Here is a 22637-nt window from a genome sequence, read left to right on the forward strand (position 1 = left end):
GTAATACTGTTTCCTCTGTCATAACCCCTCACACTAGACTACTGTAATACTGTTTCCCCTACTATAACCTCTCACACTTGACTATTGACATAACCCCTCACACTAGACTACTGCAACACTGTTTCCCCTGACATAACCCTTCACACTAGACTACTGCAACACTGTTTCCCCTGACATAACCCCTCACACTAGACTACTGCAAGACTGTTTCCCCTACTATAACCCCTCACACTAGACTACTGCTACACTGTTTCCCCTGACATAACCCCTCACACTAGACTACTACAACACTGTTTCCCCTGCCATAACCCCTCACACTAGACTACTGACATAACCCCTCACACTAGACTACTCCAACACTGTTTCCCCTGCCATAACCCCTCACACTAGACTACTGCAACACTGTTTCCCCTGCCATAACCCCTCACACTAGACTACTGCAGCACTGTTTCCCCTGCCATAACCCCTCACACTAGACTACTGCAAAACTGTTTCCCCTGCCATAACCCCTCACACTAGAATACTGCAACACTGTTTCCCCTGCCATAACCCCTCACACTAGACTACTGCAGCACTGTTTCCCCTGCCATAACCCCTCACACTAGACTACTGCAACACTGTTTCCCCTACTATAACCCCTCACACTAGACTACTGCAGCACTGTTTCCCCTGACATAACCCCTCACACTACACTACTGACATAACCCCTCACACTAGACTACTGACATAACCCCTCACAATAGACTACTGCTACACAGTTTCCCCTGCCATAACCCCTCACACTAGACTACTGTAATACTGTTTCCTCTGACATAACCCCTCACACTAGACTACTGACATAACCCAACACACTAGACTACTGTAATACTGTTTCCTCTGTCATAACCCCTCACACTAGACTACTGTAATACTGTTTCCTCTGACATAACCCCTCACACTAGAATACTGCAACACCGTTTCCCCTGCCATAACCCCTCACACTAGACTACTGTAATACTGTTTCCCCTGACATAACCCCTCACACTAGACTACTGCAACACTGTTTCCCCTACTATAACCCCTCACACTAGACTACTGCTACACTGTTTATCCCTGACATAACCACTCACACTAGACTACTGACATAACCCCTCACACTAGACTACTGCTACACTGTTTCCCCTGCCATAACCCCTCACACTAGACTACTGTAAACTGTTTCCTCTGACATAACCCCTCACACTAGACTACTGACATAACCCAACACACTAGACTACTGTAATACTGTTTCCTCTGTCATAACCCCTCACACTAGACTACTGTAACACTGTTTACCCTACTATAACCTCTCACACTAGACTACTGACATAACCCCTCACACTAGACTACTGCAACACTGTTTCCCCTGACATAACCCTTCACACTAGACTACTGTAATACTGTTTCCCCTACTATAACCCCTCACACTAGACCACTGCTACACCGTTTCCCCTGACATAACCCCTCACGCTAGACTACTGCAATACTGTTTCCCCTGACATAACCCCTCACACTAGACTACTGCAACACTGTTTCCCCTACTATAACCCCTCACACTAGACTACTGCTACACTGTTTCCCCTGACATAACCCCTCACACTAGACTACTGACATAACCGCTCACACTAGACTACTGCAAAACTGTTTCCCCTGCCATAACCCCTCACACTAGACTACTGCAAGACTGTTTCCCCTGCCATAACCCCTCACACTAGACTACTGACATAACCCCTCACACTAGACTACTGCAACACTGTTTCCCCTGCCATAACCCCTCACACTAGACTACTGCAGCACTGTTTCCCCTGCCATAACCCCTCACACTAGACTACTGCAACTCTGTTTCCCCTGCCATAACCCCTCACACTAGACTACTGCAACACTGTTTCCCCTAACATAACCCCTCACACTAGACTACTGCAACACTGTTTCCCCTAACATAACCCCTCACACTAGACTACTGACATAACCCAACACACTAGACTACTGTAATACTGTTTCCTCTGTCATAACCCCTCACACTAGACTACTGTAACACTGTTTCCCCTACTATAACCTCTCACACTAGACTACTGACATAACCCCTCACACTAGACTACTGCAACACTGTTTCCCCTGACATAACCCTTCACGCTAGACTACTGTAATACTTTTTCCCCTACTATAACCCCTCACACTAGACTACTGCTACACCGTTTCCCCTGACATAACCCCTCACACTAGACTACTGCAACACTATTTCCCCTGACATAACCCCTCACACTAGACTACTGCAACACTGTTTCCCCTACTATAACCCCTCGCACTAGACTACTGCTACACTGTTTCCCCTGACATAACCCGTCACACTAGACTACTGCAGCACTGTTTCCCCTGCCATAACCCCTCACACTAGACTACTGCAACACTGTTTCCCCTACTATAACCCCTCACACTAGACTACTGCATCACTGTTTCCCCTGACATAACCCCTCACACTAGACTACTGACATAACCCCTCACACTAGACTACTGCAACACTGTTTCCCCTGCCATAACCCCTCACACTAGACTACTGCAACACTGTTTCCCCTGCCATAACCCCTCACACTAGACTACTGCAACACTGTTTCCCTGCCATAACCCCTCACACTAGACTACTGACATAACCCCTCACACTAGACTACTGTAATACTGTTTCCTCTGACATAACCCCTCACACTAGACTACTGTAACACTGTTTCCTCTGACATAACCCCTCACACTAGACTACTGACATAACCCCTCACACTAGACTACTGCCACACTGTTTCCCCTGCCATAACCCCTCACACTAGACTACTGACATAACCCCTCACAATAGACTACTGCTACACAGTTTCCCCTGCCATAACCCCTCACACTAGACTACTGTAATACTGTTTCCTCTGACATAACCCCTCACACTAGACTACTGACATAACCCAACACACTAGACTACTGTAATACTGTTTCCTCTGTCATAACCCCTCACACTAGACTACTGTAATACTGTTTCCTCTGACATAACCCCTCACACTAGAATACTCCAACACCGTTTCCCCTGCCATAACCCCTCACACTAGACTACTGTAATACTGTTTCCCCTGACATAACCCCTCACACTAGACTACTGCAACACTGTTTCCCCTACTATAACCCCTCACACTAGACTACTGCTACACTGTTTATCCCTGACATAACCACTCACACTAGACTACTGACATAACCCCTCACACTAGACTACTGCTACACTGTTTCCCCTGCCATAACCCCTCACACTAGACTACTGTAAACTGTTTCCTCTGACATAACCCCTCACACTAGACTACTGACATAACCCAACACACTAGACTACTGTAATACTGTTTCCTCTGTCATAACCCCTCACACTAGACTACTGTAACACTGTTTACCCTACTATAACCTCTCACACTAGACTACTGACATAACCCCTCACACTAGACTACTGCAACACTGTTTCCCCTGACATAACCCTTCACACTAGACTACTGTAATACTGTTTCCCCTACTATAACCCCTCACACTAGACCACTGCTACACCGTTTCCCCTGACATAACCCCTCACGCTAGACTACTGCAATACTGTTTCCCCTGACATAACCCCTCACACTAGACTACTGCAACACTGTTTCCCCTACTATAACCCCTCACACTAGACTACTGCTACACTGTTTCCCCTGACATAACCCCTCACACTAGACTACTGACATAACCGCTCACACTAGACTACTGCAAAACTGTTTCCCCTGCCATAACCCCTCACACTAGACTACTGCAAGACTGTTTCCCCTGCCATAACCCCTCACACTAGACTACTGACATAACCCCTCACACTAGACTACTGCAACACTGTTTCCCCTGCCATAACCCCTCACACTAGACTACTGCAGCACTGTTTCCCCTGCCATAACCCCTCACACTAGACTACTGCAACTCTGTTTCCCCTGCCATAACCCCTCACACTAGACTACTGCAACACTGTTTCCCCTAACATAACCCCTCACACTAGACTACTGCAACACTGTTTCCCCTAACATAACCCCTCACACTAGACTACTGACATAACCCAACACACTAGACTACTGTAATACTGTTTCCTCTGTCATAACCCCTCACACTAGACTACTGTAACACTGTTTCCCCTACTATAACCTCTCACACTAGACTACTGACATAACCCCTCACACTAGACTACTGCAACACTGTTTCCCCTGACATAACCCTTCACGCTAGACTACTGTAATACTGTTTCCCCTACTATAACCCCTCACACTAGACTACTGCTACACCGTTTCCCCTGACATAACCCCTCACACTAGACTACTGCAACACTATTTCCCCTGACATAACCCCTCACACTAGACTACTGCAACACTGTTTCCCCTACTATAACCCCTCGCACTAGACTACTGCTACACTGTTTCCCCTGACATAACCCCTCACACTAGACTACTGCAGCACTGTTTCCCCTGCCATAACCCCTCACACTAGACTACTGCAACACTGTTTCCCCTACTATAACCCCTCACACTAGACTACTGCATCACTGTTTCCCCTGACATAACCCCTCACACTAGACTACTGACATAACCCCTCACACTAGACTACTGCAACACTGTTTCCCCTGCCATAACCCCTCACACTAGACTACTGCAACACTGTTTCCCCTGCCATAACCCCTCACACTAGACTACTGCAACACTGTTTCCCTGCCATAACCCCTCACACTAGACTACTGACATAACCCCTCACACTAGACTACTGTAATACTGTTTCCTCTGACATAACCCCTCACACTAGACTACTGTAACACTGTTTCCTCTGACATAACCCCTCACACTAGACTACTGACATAACCCCTCACACTAGACTACTGCCACACTGTTTCCCCTGCCATAACCCCTCACACTAGACTACTGTAATACTGTTTCCTCTGACATAACCACTCACACTAGACTACTGACATAACCCCTCACACTAGACTACTGCTACACTGTTTCCCCTGCCATAACCCCTCACACTAGACTACTGTAAACTGTTTCCTCTGACATAACCCCTCACACTAGACTACTGACATAACCCAACACACTAGACTACTGTAATACTGTTTCCTCTGTCATAACCCCTCACACTAGACTACTGTAACACTGTTTACCCTACTATAACCTCTCACACTAGACTACTGACATAACCCCTCACACTAGACTACTGCAACACTGTTTCCCCTGACATAACCCTTCACACTAGACTACTGTAATACTGTTTCCCCTACTATAACCCCTCACACTAGACCACTGCTACACCGTTTCCCCTGACATAACCCCTCACGCTAGACTACTGCAATACTGTTTCCCCTGACATAACCCCTCACACTAGACTACTGCAACACTGTTTCCCCTACTATAACCCCTCACACTAGACTACTGCTACACTGTTTCCCCTGACATAACCCCTCACACTAGACTACTGACATAACCGCTCACACTAGACTACTGCAAAACTGTTTCCCCTGCCATAACCCCTCACACTAGACTACTGCAAGACTGTTTCCCCTGCCATAACCCCTCACACTAGACTACTGACATAACCCTCACACTAGACTACTGCAACACTGTTTCCCCTGCCATAACCCCTCACACTAGACTACTGCAGCACTGTTTCCCTGCCATAACCCCTCACACTAGACTACTGCAACTCTGTTTCCCTGCCATAACCCCTCACACTAGACTACTGCAACACTGTTTCCCCTAACATAACCCCTCACACTAGACTACTGCAACACTGTTTCCCCAACATAACCCCTCACACTAGACTACTGACATAACCCAACACACTAGACTACTGTAATACTGTTTCCTCTGTCATAACCCCTCACACTAGACTACTGTAACACTGTTTCCCCTACTATAACCTCTCACACTAGACTACTGACATAACCCCTCACACTAGACTACTGCAACACTGTTTCCCCTGACATAACCCTTCACGCTAGACTACTGTAATACTGTTTCCCTTACTATAACCCCTCACACTAGACTACTGCTACACCGTTTCCCCTGACATAACCCCTCACACTAGACTACTGCAACACTATTTCCCCTGACATAACCCCTCACACTAGACTACTGCAACACTGTTTCCCCTACTATAACCCCTCGCACTAGACTACTGCTACACTGTTTCCCCTGACATAACCCCTCACACTAGACTACTGCAGCACTGTTTCCCCTGCCATAACCCCTCACACTAGACTACTGCAACACTGTTTCCCCTACTATAACCCCTCACACTAGACTACTGCATCACTGTTTCCCCTGACATAACCCCTCACACTAGACTACTGACATAACCCCTCACACTAGACTACTGCAACACTGTTTCCCCTGCCATAACCCCTCACACTAGACTACTGCAACACTGTTTCCCCTGCCATAACCCCTCACACTAGACTACTGCAACACTGTTTCCCTGCCATAACCCCTCACACTAGACTACTGACATAACCCCTCACACTAGACTACTGTAATACTGTTTCCTCTGACATAACCCCTCACACTAGACTACTGTAACACTGTTTCCTCTGACATAACCCCTCACACTAGACTACTGACATAACCCCTCACACTAGACTACTGCCACACTGTTTCCCCTGCCATAACCCCTCACACTAGACTACTGTAATACTGTTTCCTCTGACATAACCCCTCACACTAGACTACTGACATAACCCCTCACACTAGACTACTGTAACACTGTTTCCCCTGACATAACCCCTCACACTAGAATACTGCAACACCGTTTCCCCTGCCATAACCCCTCACACTAGACTACTGTAATACTGTTTCCCCTGACATAACCCCTCACACTAGACTACTGCAACACTGTTTCCCCTACTATAACCCCTCACACTAGACTACTGACATAACCCCTCACACTAGACTACTGACATAACCCCTCACACTAGACTACTGACATAACCCCTCACACTAGACTACTGCTACACTGTTTCCCCTGCCATAACCCCTCACACTAGACTACTTTAACACTGTTTCCTCTGACATAACCCCTCACACTAGACTACTGACATAACCCCTCACACTAGACTACTGTAACACTGTTTCCCCTGACATAACCCTTCGCACTAGACTACTGTAACACTGTTTCCCCTACTATAACCCCTCACACTAGACTACTGTAATACTGTTTCCCCTGCCATAACCATTCACACTAGACTACTGCTACACCATTTCCCCTGACATAACCCCTCACACTAGACTACTGTAACACTGTTTCCCCTGACATAAACCCTCACACTAGACTACTGCAACACTGTTTCCCCTACTATAACCCCTCACACTAGACTACTGCTACACTGTTTCCCCTGCCATAACCCCTCACACTAGACTACTGCAAGACTGTTTCCCCTGCCATAACCCCTCACACTAGACTACTGTAATACTGTTTCCTCTGACATAACCCCTCACACTAGACTACTGACATAACCCAACACACTAGACTACTGTAATACTGTTTCCTCTGTCATAACCCCTCACACTAGACTACTGTAATACTGTTTCCTCTGACATAACCCCTCACACTAGAATACTGCAACACCGTTTCCCCTGCCATAACCCCTCACACTAGACTACTGTAATACTGTTTCCCCTGACATAACCCCTCACACTAGACTACTGCAACACTGTTTCCCCTACTATAACCCCTCACACTAGACTACTGCTACACTGTTTATCCCTGACATAACCACTCACACTAGACTACTGACATAACCCCTCACACTAGACTACTGCTACACTGTTTCCCCTGCCATAACCCCTCACACTAGACCACTGCTACACCGTTTCCCCTGACATAACCCCTCACGCTAGACTACTGCAATACTGTTTCCCCTGACATAACCCCTCACACTAGACTACTGCAACACTGTTTCCTCTACTATAACCCCTCACACTAGACTACTGCTACTTTCCTGACATAACCCCTCACACTAGACTACTGACATAACCGCTCACACTAGACTACTGCAAAACTGTTTCCCCTGCCATAACCCCTCACACTAGACTACTGTAAGACTGTTTCTGCCTCTAGACCTGACATAACCCCTCACACTAGACTACTGCAACACTGTTTCCCTGCTATAACCCCTCACACTAGACTACTGCATACACTGTTTCCCCTGACATAACCCCTCACACTAGACTACTGCAACTGTTTGCCATAACCCCTCACACTAGACTACTGCAACACTGTTTCCCCTAACATAACCCCTCACACTAGACTACTGCAACACTGTTTCCCCTGACATAACCCCTCACACTAGACTACTGACAGAACCCAACACACTAGACTACTGTAATACTGTTTCCTCTGTCATAACCCCTCACACTAGACTACTGTAACACTGTTTCCCCTACTATAACCTCTCACACTAGACTACTGACATAACCCTCACACTAGACTACTGCAACACTGTTTCCCCTGACATAACCCTTCACGCTAGACTACTGTAATACTGTTTCCCCTACTATAACCCCTCACACTAGACTACTGCTACACCGTTTCCCCTGACATAACCCCTCACGCTAGACTACTGCAACACTGTTTCCCCTGACATAACCCCTCACACTAGACTACTGCAACACTGTTTCCCCTACTATAACCCCTCACACTAGACTACTGCTACACTGTTTCCCCTGACATAACCCCTCACACTAGACTACTGCAGCACTGTTTCCTGCCATAACCCCTCACACTAGACTACTGCAACACTGTTTCCATAACCCTCACACTGACTACTGCATCACTGTTTCCTGACATAACCCCTCACACTAGACTACTGACATAACCCCTCACACTAGACTACTGCAACACTGTTTCCCCTGCCATAACCCCTCACACTAGACTACTGCAAAACTGTTTCCCCTGCCATAACCCCTCACACTAGACTACTGCAACACTGTTTCCCTGCCATAACCCCTCACACTAGACTACTGACATAACCCTCACACTAGACTACTGTAATACTGTTTCCTCTGACATAACCCTCACACTAGACTACTGTAACACTGTTTCCTCTGACATAACCCCTCACACTAGACTACTGACATAACCCCTCACACTAGACTACTGCCACACTGTTTCCCCTGCCATAACCCCTCACACTAGACTACTGTAATACTGTTTCCTCTGACATAACCCCTCACACTAGACTACTGACATAACCCTCACACTAGACTACTGTAACACTGTTTCCCCTGACATAACCCCTCACACTAGAATACTGCAACACCGTTTCCCCTGCCATAACCCCTCACACTAGACTACTGTAATACTGTTTCCCCTGACATAACCCCTCACACTAGACTACTGCAACACTGTTTCCCCTACTATAACCCCTCACACTAGACTACTGACATAACCCCTCACACTAGACTACTGACATAACCCCTCACACTAGACTACTGACATAACCCCTCACACTAGACTACTGCTACACTGTTTCCCCTGCCATAACCCCTCACACTAGACTACTTTAACACTGTTTCCTCTGACATAACCCCTCACACTAGACTACTGACATAACCCCTCACACTAGACTACTGTAACACTGTTTCCCCTGACATAACCCTTCGCACTAGACTACTGTAACACTGTTTCCCCTACTATAACCCCTCACACTAGACTACTGTAATACTGTTTCCCCTGCCATAACCACTCACACTAGACTACTGCTACACCGTTTCCCCTGACATAACCCCTCACACTAGACTACTGTAACACTGTTTCCCTGACATAAACCCTCACACTAGACTACTGCAACACTGTTTCCCCTACTATAACCCCTCACACTAGACTACTGCTACACTGTTTCCCTGCCATAACCCCTCACACTAGACTACTGCAAGACTGTTTCCCCTGCCATAACCCCTCACACTAGACTACTGCAACACTGTTTCCCCTGCCATAACCCCTCACACTAGACTACTGACATAACCCTCACACTAGACTACTGCAACACTGTTTCCCCTGCCATAACCCCTCACACTAGACTACTGCAACACTGTTTCCTGCCATAACCCCTCACACTAGACTACTGCAACACTGTTTCCTGCCATAACCCCTCACACTAGACTTCTGACATAACCCCTCACACTAGACTACTGTAATACTGTTTCCTCTTACATAACCCCTCACACTAGACTACTGTAACACTGTTTCCTCTGACATAACCCTCACACTAGACTACTGCCATAACCCTCACACTAGAATACTGCAACACCGTTTCCTGCCATAACCCCTCACACTAGACTACTGTAATACTGTTTCCCCTGACATAACCCCTCACACTAGACTACTGCAACACTGTTTCCCCTACTATAACCCCTCACACTAGACTACTGCTACACTGTTTCCCCTGACATAACCCCTCACACTAGACTACTGACATAACCCCTCACACTAGACTACTGCTACACTGTTTCCCCTGCCATAACCCATCACACTAGACTACTGTAATACTGTTTCCTCTGACATAACCCCTCACACTAGACTACTGACATAACCCAACACACTAGACTACTGTAATACTGTTTCCTCTGTCATAACCCCTCACACTAGACTACTGTAACACTGTTTCCCCTACTATAACCTCTCACACTTGACTACTGACATAACCCCTCACACTAGACTACTGCAACACTGTTTCTCCTGACATAACCCTTCACACTAGACTACTGTAATACTGTTTCCCCTACTATAACCCCTCACACTAGACTACTGCTACACCGTTTCCCCTGACATAACCCCTCACGCTAGACTACTGCAACACTGTTTCCCCTGACATAACCCCTCACACTAGACTACTGCAAGACTGTTTCCCCTACTATAACCCCTCACACTAGACTACTGCTACACTGTTTCCCCTGACATAACCCCTCACACTAGACTACTACAACACTGTTTCCCCTGCCATAACCCCTCACACTAGACTACTGCAAGACTGTTTCCCCTGCCATAACCCCTCACACTAGACTACTGACATAACCCCTCACACTAGACTACTCCAGACACAGTTTCCCCTGCCATAACCCCTCACACTAGACTACTGTAATACTGTTTCCTCTGACATAACCCCTCACACTAGACTACTGACATAACAGCACTGTTTCCTGTCATAACCCCTCACACTAGACTACTGTAATACTGTTTCCCCTGACATAACCCCTCACACTAGAATACTGCAACACCGTTTCCCTGCCATAACCCCTCACACTAGACTACTGTAGCACTGTTTCCCTGACACAACCCCTCACACTAGACTACTGCAACACTGTTTCCCTACTATAACCCCTCACACTAGACTACTGCTACACTGTTTCCCCTGACATAACCCCTCACACTAGACTACTGACATAACCCCTCACACTAGACTACTGCTACACTGTTTCCCCTGCCATAACCCCTCACACTAGACTACTGTAATACTGTTTCCTCTGACATAACCCCTCACACTAGACTACTGACATAACCCAACACACTAGACTACTGTAATACTGTTTCCTCTGTCATAACCCCTCACACTAGACTACTGTAACACTGTTTCCCCTACTATAACCTCTCACACTAGACTACTGACATAACCCCTCACACTAGACTACTGCAACACTGTTTCCCCTGACATAACCCTTCACACTAGACTACTGTAATACTGTTTCCCCCTACTATAACCCCTCACACTAGACTACTGCTACACCGTTTCCCCTGACATAACCCCTCACGCTAGACTACTGCAATACTGTTTCCTGACATAACCCCTCACACTAGACTACTGCAACACTGTTTCCCTACTATAACCCCTCACACTAGACTACTGCTACACTGTTTCCCTGACATAACCCCTCACACTAGACTACTGACATAACCGCTCACACTAGACTACTGCAAAACTGTTTCCCCTGCCATAACCCCTCACACTAGACTACTGCAAGACTGTTTCCCCTGCCATAACCCCTCACACTAGACTACTGACATAACCCCTCACACTAGACTACTGCAACACTGTTTCCCCTGCCATAACCCCTCACACTAGACTACTGCAGCACTGTTTCCCCTGCCATAACCCCTCACACTAGACTACTGCAACTCTGTTTCCCCTGCCATAACCCCTCACACTAGACTACTGCAACACTGTTTCCCCTAACATAACCCCTCACACTAGACTACTGCAGCACTGTTTCCCCTGCCATAACCCCTCACACTAGACTACTGCAACACTGTTTCCCCTACTATAATCCCTCACACTAGACTACTGCAACACTGTTTCCCCTGACATAACCCCTCACACTAGACTACTGACATAACCCCTCACACTAGACTACTGCCATACTGTTTCCCCTGCCATAAGCCCTCACACTAGACTACTGCAACAATGTTTCCCCTGCCATAACCCCTCACACTAGACTACTGCAACACTGTTTCCTGCCATAACCCCTCACACTAGACTACTGACATAACCCCTCACACTAGACTACTGTAATACTGTTTCTTCTGACATAACCCCTCACACTAGACTACTGTAAGACTGTTTCCTCTGACATAACCCCTCACACTAGACTACTGCCATAACCCCTCACACTAGAATACTGCAACACCGTTTCCCCTGCCATAACCCCTCACACTAGACTACTGTAATACTGTTTCCCCTGACATAACCCCTCACACTAGACTACTGCAACACTGTTTCCCCTACTATAACCCCTCACACTAGACTACTGCTACACTGTTTCCCCTGACATAACCCCTCACACTAGACTACTGACATAACCCCTCACACTAGACTACTGACATAACCCCTCACACTAGACTACTGCTACACTGTTTCCCCTGCCATAACCCCTCACACTAGACTACTGTAATACTGTTTCCTCTGACATAACCCCTCACACTAGACTACTGACATAACCCAACACACTAGACTACTGTAATACTGTTTCCTCTGTCATAACCCCTCACACTAGACTACTGTAATACTGTTTCCTCTGACATAACCCCTCACACTAGACTACTGCCATAACCCCTCACACTAGAATACTGCAACACCGTTTCCCCTGCCATAACCCCTCACACTAGACTACTGTAATACTGTTTCCCCTGACATAACCCCTCACACTAGACTACTGCAACACTGTTTCCCCTACTATAACCCCTCACACTAGACTACTGCTACAATGTTTCCCCTGACATAACCCCTCACACTAGACTACTGACATAACCCCTCACACTAGACTACTGACATAACCCCTCACACTAGACTACTGACATAACCCCTCACACTAGACTACTGCTACACTGTTTCCCTGCCATAACCCCTCACACTAGACTACTGTAATACTGTTTCCTCTGACATAACCCCTCACACTAGACTACTGACATAACCCAACACACTAGACTACTGTAATACTGTTTCCTCTGTCATAACCCCTCACACTAGACTACTGTAACACTGTTTCCCCTACTATAACCTCTCACACTAGACTACTGACATAACCCCTCACACTAGACTACTGCAACACTGTTTCCCCTGACATAACCCTTCACACTAGACTACTGTAATACTGTTTCCCCTACTATAACCCCTCACACTAGACTACTGCTACACCGTTTCCCCTGACATAACCCCTCACACTAGACTACTGCAACACTATTTCCCCTGACATAACCCCTCACACTAGACTACTGCAACACTGTTTCCCCTACTATAACCCCTCGCACTAGACTACTGCTACACTGTTTCCCCTGACATAACCCCTCACACTAGAATACTGCAACACCGTTTCCCCTGCCATAACCTCTCACACTAGACTACTGTAATACTGTTTCCCCTGACATAACCCCTCACACTAGACTACTGCAACACTGTTTCCCCTACTATAACCCCTCACACTAGACTACTGCCCCACTGTTTCCCCTGACATAACCCCTCACACTAGACTACTGACATAACCCCTCACACTAGACTACTGCTACACTGTTTCCCCTGCCATAACCCCTCACACTAGACTACTGTAATACTGTTTCCTCTGACATAACCCCTCACACTAGACTACTGACATAACCCCTCACACTAGACTACTGTAATACTGTTTCCTCTGACATAACCCCTCACACTAGACTACTGTAACACTGTTTCCTCTGACATAACCCCTCACACTAGACTACTGCCATAACCCCTCACACTAGAATACTGCAACACCGTTTCCCCTGCCATAACCCCTCACACTAGACTACTGTAATACTGTTTCCCCTGACATAACCCCTCACACTAGACTACTGCAACACTGTTTCCCCTACTATAACCCCTCACACTAGACTACTGACATAACCCCTCACACTAGACTACTGACATAACCCCTCACACTAGACTACTGACATAACCCCTCACACTAGACTACTGCTACACTGTTTCCCTGCCATAACCCCTCACACTAGACTACTGTAATACTGTTTCCTCTGACATAACCCCTCACACTAGACTACTGACATAACCCAACACACTAGACTACTGTAATACTGTTTCCTCTGTCATAACCCCTCACACTAGACTACTGTAACACTGTTTCCCCTACTATAACCTCTCACACTAGACTACTGACATAACCCCTCACACTAGACTACTGCAACACTGTTTCCCCTGACATAACCCTTCACACTAGACTACTGTAATACTGTTTCCCCTACTATAACCCCTCACACTAGACTACTGCTACACCGTTTCCCCTGACATAACCCCTCACACTAGACTACTGCAACACTATTTCCCCTGACATAACCCCTCACACTAGACTACTGCAACACTGTTTCCCCTACTATAACCCCTCGCACTAGACTACTGCTACACTGTTTCCCCTGACATAACCCCTCACACTAGAATACTGCAACACCGTTTCCCCTGCCATAACCTCTCACACTAGACTACTGTAATACTGTTTCCCATGACATAACCCCTCACACTAGAATACTGTAATACTGTTTCCTCTGTCATAACCCCTCACACTAGACTACTGTAATACTGTTTCCTCTGACATAACCCCTCACACTAGAATACTGCAACACCGTTTCCCCTGCCATAACCCCTCACACTAGACTACTGTAATACTGTTTCCCCTGACATAACCCCTCACACTAGACTACTGCAACACTGTTTCCCCTACTATAACCCCTCACACTAGACTACTGCTACACTGTTTCCCCTGACATAACCCCTCACACTAGACTACTGACATAACCCCTCACACTAGACTACTGACATAACCCCTCACACTAGACTACTGCTACACTGTTTCCCCTGCCATAACCCCTCACACTAGACTACTGTAATACTGTTTCCTCTGACATAACCCTCACACTAGACTACTGACATAACCCAACACACTAGACTACTGTAATACTGTTTCCTCTGTCATAACCCCTCACACTAGACTACTGTAATACTGTTTCCTCTGACATAACCCCTCACACTAGACTACTGCCATAACCCCTCACACTAGAATACTGCAACACCGTTTCCCTGCCATAACCCCTCACACTAGACTACTGTAATACTGTTTCCCTGACATAACCCCTCACACTAGACTACTGCAACACTGTTTCCTACTATAACCCCTCACACTAGACTACTGCTACAATGTTTCCTGACATAACCCCTCACACTAGACTACTGACATAACCCCTCACACTAGACTACTGACATAACCCCTCACACTAGACTACTGACATAACCCCTCACACTAGACTACTGCTACACTGTTTCCCTGCCATAACCCCTCACACTAGACTACTGTAATACTGTTTCCTCTGACATAACCCCTCACACTAGACTACTGACATAACCCAACACACTAGACTACTGTAATACTGTTTCCTCTGTCATAACCCCTCACACTAGACTACTGTAACACTGTTTCCCCCTACTATAACCTCTCACACTAGACTACTGACATAACCCCTCACACTAGACTACTGCAACACTGTTTCCCCTGACATAACCCTTCACACTAGACTACTGTAATACTGTTTCCCCTACTATAACCCCTCACACTAGACTACTGCTACACCGTTTCCCTGACATAACCCCTCACACTAGACTACTGCAACACTATTTCCCCTGACATAACCCCTCACACTAGACTACTGCAACACTGTTTCCCCTACTATAACCCCTCGCACTAGACTACTGCTACACTGTTTCCCCTGACATAACCCCTCACACTAGAATACTGCAACACTGTTTCCCCTGCCATAACCTCTCACACTAGACTACTGTAATACTGTTTCCCCTGACATAACCCCTCACACTAGACTACTGCAACACTGTTTCCCCTACTATAACCCCTCACACTAGACTACTGCCCCACTGTTTCCCTGACATAACCCCTCACACTAGACTACTGACATAACCCCTCACACTAGACTACTGCTACACTGTTTCCCCTGCCATAATCCCTCACACTAGACTACTGTAATACTGTTTCCTCTGACATAACCCCTCACACTAGACTACTGACATAACCCAACACACTAGACTACTGTAATACTGTTTCCTCTGTCATAACCCCTCACACTAGACTACTGTAACACTGTTTACCCTACTATAACCTCTCACACTAGACTACTGACATAACCCCTCACACTAGACTACTGCAACACTGTTTCCCCTGACATAACCCTTCACACTAGACTGCTGTAATACTGTTTCCCCTACTATAACCCCTCACACTAGACTACTGCTACACCGTTTCCCCTGACATAACCCCTCACACTAGACTACTGCAACACTGTTTCCCCTACTATAACCCCTCACACTAGACTACTGCTACACTGTTTCCCCTGACATAACCCCTCACACTAGACTACTGACATAACCGCTCACACTAGACTACTGCAAAACTGTTTCCCCTGCCATAACCCCTCACACTAGACTACTGCAAGACTGTTTCCCCTGCCATAACCCCTCACACTAGACTACTGACATAACCCCTCACACTAGACTACTGCAACACTGTTTCCCCTGCCATAACCCCTCACACTAGACTACTGCAACACTATTTCCCCTGACATAACCCCTCACACTAGACTACTGCAACACTGTTTCCCCTACTATAACCCCTCGCACTAGACTACTGCTACACTGTTTCCCCTGACATAACCCCTCACACTAGAATACTGCAACACCGTTTCCCCTGCCATAACCTCTCACACTAGACTACTGTAATACTGTTTCCCCTGACATAACCCCTCACACTAGACTACTGCAACACTGTTTCCTACTATAACCCCTCACACTAGACTACTGCCCCACTGTTTCCCCTGACATAACCCTCACACTAGACTACTGACATAACCCTCACACTAGACTACTGCTACACTGTTTCCCCTGCCATAACCCCTCACACTAGACTACTGTAATACTGTTTCCTCTGACATAACCCCTCACACTAGACTACTGACATAACCCAACACACTAGACTACTGTAATACTGTTTCCTCTGTCATAACCCCTCACACTAGACTACTGTAACACTGTTTACCCTACTATAACCTCTCACACTAGACTACTGACATAACCCCTCACACTAGACTACTGCAACACTGTTTCCCCTGACATAACCCTTCACACTAGACTGCTGTAATACTGTTTCCCCTACTATAACCCCTCACACTAGACTACTGCTACACCGTTTCCCCTGACATAAACCCTCACACTAGACTACTGCAACACTGTTTCCACTATAACCCTCACACTAGACTACTGCTACACTGTTTCCTGACATAACCCCTCACACTAGACTACTGACATAACCGCTCACACTAGACTACTGCAAAACTGTTTCCTGCCATAACCCTCACACTAGACTACTGCAAGACTGTTTCCCCTGCCATAACCCCTCACACTAGACTACTGACATAACCCCTCACACTAGACTACTGCAACACTGTTTCCCCTGCCATAACCCCTCACACTAGACTACTGCAGCACTGTTTCCCCTGCCATAACCCCTCACACTAGACTACTGCAACTCTGTTTCCCCTGCCATAACCCCTCACACTAGACTACTGCAACACTGTTTCCCCTACTATAATCCCTCACACTAGACTACTGCAACACTGTTTCCCCTGACATAACCCCTCACACTAGACTACTGACATAACCCCTCACACTAGACTACTGCCATACTGTTTCCCCTGCCATAAGCCCTCACACTAGACTACTGCAACAATGTTTCCCCTGCCATAACCCCTCACACTAGACTACTGCAACACTGTTTCCCTGCCATAACCCCTCACACTAGACTACTGACATAACCCCTCACACTAGACTACTGTAATACTGTTTCCTCTGACATAACCCCTCACACTAGACTACTGTAACACTGTTTCCTCTGACATAACCCCTCACACTAGACTACTGCCATAACCCCTCACACTAGAATACTGCAACACCGTTTCCCCTGCCATAACCCCTCACACTAGACTACTGTAATACTGTTTCCCCTGACATAACCCCTCACACTAGACTACTGCAACACTGTTTCCCCTACTATAACCCCTCACACTAGACTACTGCTACACTGTTTCCTGACATAACCCTCACACTAGACTACTGACATAACCCCTCACACTAGACTACTGACATAACCCCTCACACTAGACTACTGCTACACTGTTTCCCCTGCCATAACCCCTCACACTAGACTACTGTAATACTGTTTCCTCTGACATAACCCCTCACACTAGACTACTGACATAACCCAACACACTAGACTACTGTAATACTGTTTCCTCTGTCATAACCCCTCACACTAGACTACTGTAATACTGTTTCCTCTGACATAACCCCTCACACTAGACTACTGCCATAACCCCTCACACTAGAATACTGCAACACCGTTTCCCCTGCCATAACCCCTCACACTAGACTACTGTAATACTGTTTCCCTGAAATAACCCCTCACACTAGACTACTGCAACACTGTTTCCCCTACTATAACCCCTCACACTAGACTACTGCTACACTGTTTCCCCTGACATAACCCCTCACACTAGACTACTGACATAACCCCTCACACTAGACTACTGACATAACCCCTCACACTAGACTACTGACATAACCCCTCACACTAGACTACTGCTACACTGTTTCCCCTGCCATAACCCCTCACACTAGACTACTGTAATACTGTTTCCTCTGACATAACCCCTCACACTAGACTACTGACATAACCCAACACACTAGACTACTGTACTACTGTTTCCTCTGTCATAACCCCTCACACTAGACTACTGTAACACTGTTTCCCTACTATAACCTCTCACACTAGACTACTGACATAACCCCTCACACTAGACTACTGCAACACTGTTTCCCTGACATAACCCTTCACACTAGACTACTGTAATACTGTTTCCCTACTATAACCCCTCACACTAGACTACTGCTACACCGTTTCCCCTGACATAACCCCTCACACTAGACTACTGCAACACTATTTCCCTGACATAACCCCTCACACTAGACTACTGCAACACTGTTTCCCTACTATAACCCCTCGCACTAGACTACTGCTACACTGTTCCTGACATAACCCCTCACACTAGACTACTGCAGCACTGTTTCCTGCCATAACCCTCACACTAGACTACTGCAACACTGTTTCCCTACTATAACCCCTCACACTAGACTACTGCATCACTGTTTCCCCTGACATAACCCCTCACACTAGACTACTGACATAACCCCTCACACTAGACTACTGCAACACTGTTTCCCCTGCCATAACCCCTCACACTAGACTACTGCAACACTGTTTCCCCTGCCATAACCCCTCACACTAGACTACTGCAACACTGTTTCCCTGCCATAACCCCTCACACTAGACTACTGACATAACCCCTCACACTAGACTACTGTAATACTGTTTCCTCTGACATAACCCCTCACACTAGACTACTGTAACACTGTTTCCTCTGACATAACCCCTCACACTAGACTACTGACATAACCCCTCACACTAGACTACTGCCACACTGTTTCCCCTGCCATAACCCCTCACACTAGACTACTGTAATACTGTTTCCTCTGACATAACCCCTCACACTAGACTACTGACATAACCCCTCACACTAGACTACTGTAATACTGTTTCCCCTGACATAACCCCTCACACTAGACTACTGCAACACTGTTTCCCCTACTATAACCCCTCACACTAGACTACTGACATAACCCTCACACTAGACTACTGACATAACCCCTCACACTAGACTACTGACATAACCCCTCACACTAGACTACTGCTACACTGTTTCCCCTGCCATAACCCCTCACACTAGACTACTGTAACACTGTTTCCTCTGACATAACCCCTCACACTAGACTACTGACATAACCCAACACACTAGACTACTGTAATACTGTTTCCTCTGTCATAACCCCTCACACTAGACTACTGTAACACTGTTTCCCCTACTATAACCTCTCACACTTGACTACTGACATAACCCCTCACACTAGACTACTGACATAACCCCTCACACTAGACTACTGACATAACCCCTCACACTAGACTACTGCTACACTGTTTCCCCTGCCATAACCCCTCACACTAGACTACTGTAATACTGTTTCCTCTGACATAACCCCTCACACTAGACTACTGACATAACCCAACACACTAGACTACTGCAACACTGTTTCCCCTGACATAACCCTTCACACTAGACTACTGTAATACTGTTTCCCCTACTATAACCCCTCACACTAGACTACTGCTACACCGTTTCCCCTGACATAACCCCTCACGCTAGACTACTGCAACACTATTTCCCCTGACATAACCCCTCACACTAGACTACTGCAACACTGTTTCCCCTACTATAACCCCTCACACTAGACTACTGCTACACTGTTTCCCCTGACATAACCCCTCACACTAGACTACTGCTACACTGCTTCCCCTGCCATAACCCCTCACACTAGACTACTGCAAGACTGTTTCCCCTGCCATAACCCCTCACACGAGACTACTGACATAACCCCTCACACTAGACTACTGCAACACTGTTTCTGCCATAACCCCTCACACTAGACTACTGCAACACTGTTTCCCCTGCCATAACCCCTCACACTAGACTACTGCAGCACTGTTTCCTGCCACAACCCCTCACACTAGACTACTGCAAAACTGTTTCCCTGCCATAACCCCTCACACTAGACTACTGCCATACTGTTTCCCCTGCCATAACCCCTCACACTAGACTACTGCAGCACTGTTTCCCCTGCCATAACCCCTCACACTAGACTACTGCAACACTGTTTCCCCTACTATAACCCCTCACACTAGACTACTGCAGCACTGTTTCCCCTGACATAACCCCTCACACTAGACTACTGACATAACCCCTCACACTAGACTACTGCTACACTGTTTCCCCTGCCATAACCCCTCACACTGGACTACTGTAATACTGTTTCCTCTGACATAACCCCTCACACTAGACTACTGACATAACCCAACACACTAGACTACTGTAATACTGTTTCCTCTGTCATAACCCCTCACACTAGACTACTGTAATACTGTTTCCTCTGACATAACCCCTCACACTAGAATACTGCAACACTGTTTCCCCTGCCATAACCCCTCACACTAGACTACTGTAATACTGTTTCCCCTGACATAACCCCTCACACTAGACTACTGCAACACTGTTTCCCCTACTATAACCCCTCACACTAGACTACTGCTACACTGTTTCCCCTGACATAACCCCTCACACTAGACTACTGACATAACCCCTCACACTAGACTACTGACATAACCCCTCACACTAGACTACTGACATAACCCCTCACACTAGACTACTGCTACACTGTTTCCCTGCCATAACCCCTCACACTAGACTACTGTAATACTGTTTCCTCTGACATAACCCCTCACACTAGACTACTGACATAACCCAACACAATAGACTACTGTAATACTGTTTCCTCTGTCATAACCCCTCACGCTTAGACTACTGTAACACTGTTTCCCCTACTATAACCTCTCACACTAGACTACTGACATAACCCCTCACACTAGACTACTGCAACACTGTTTCCCTGACATAACCCTTCACACTAGACTACTGTAATACTGTTTCCCCTACTATAACCCCTCACACTAGACTACTGCTACACCGTTTCCCCTGACATAACCCCTCACACTATACTACTGCAACACTGTTTCCCCTGACATAACCCCTCACACTAGACTACTGCAACACTGTTTCCCTACTATAACCCCTCACACTAGACTACTGCTACACTGTTTCCCCTGACATAACCCCTCACACTAGACTACTGACATAACCGCTCACACTAGACTACTGCAACACTGTTCCCCTGCCATAACCCCTCACACTAGACTACTGCAAGACTGTTTCCTGCCATAACCCCTCACACTAGACTACTGACATAACCCCTCACACTAGACTACTGCAACACTGTTTCCCCTGCCATAACCCCTCACACTAGACTACTG

At 46.7% G+C, this 22637-nt stretch overlaps 1 protein-coding gene across 1 annotated transcript in view; it reads left to right on the forward strand.

Annotated features, from left to right (window-relative positions):
• The window catches only part of LOC106580906 (PTB-containing, cubilin and LRP1-interacting protein), a 119479-nt gene that overhangs the window by 38569 nt on the left and 58273 nt on the right, over positions 1-22637 (forward strand). The gene's annotated exons all lie outside the window — the stretch shown is intronic.

Source organism: Salmo salar, chromosome ssa20, assembly GCF_905237065.1.
Source record: "Salmo salar chromosome ssa20, Ssal_v3.1, whole genome shotgun sequence".
NCBI lineage: Eukaryota > Metazoa > Chordata > Actinopteri > Salmoniformes > Salmonidae > Salmo > Salmo salar.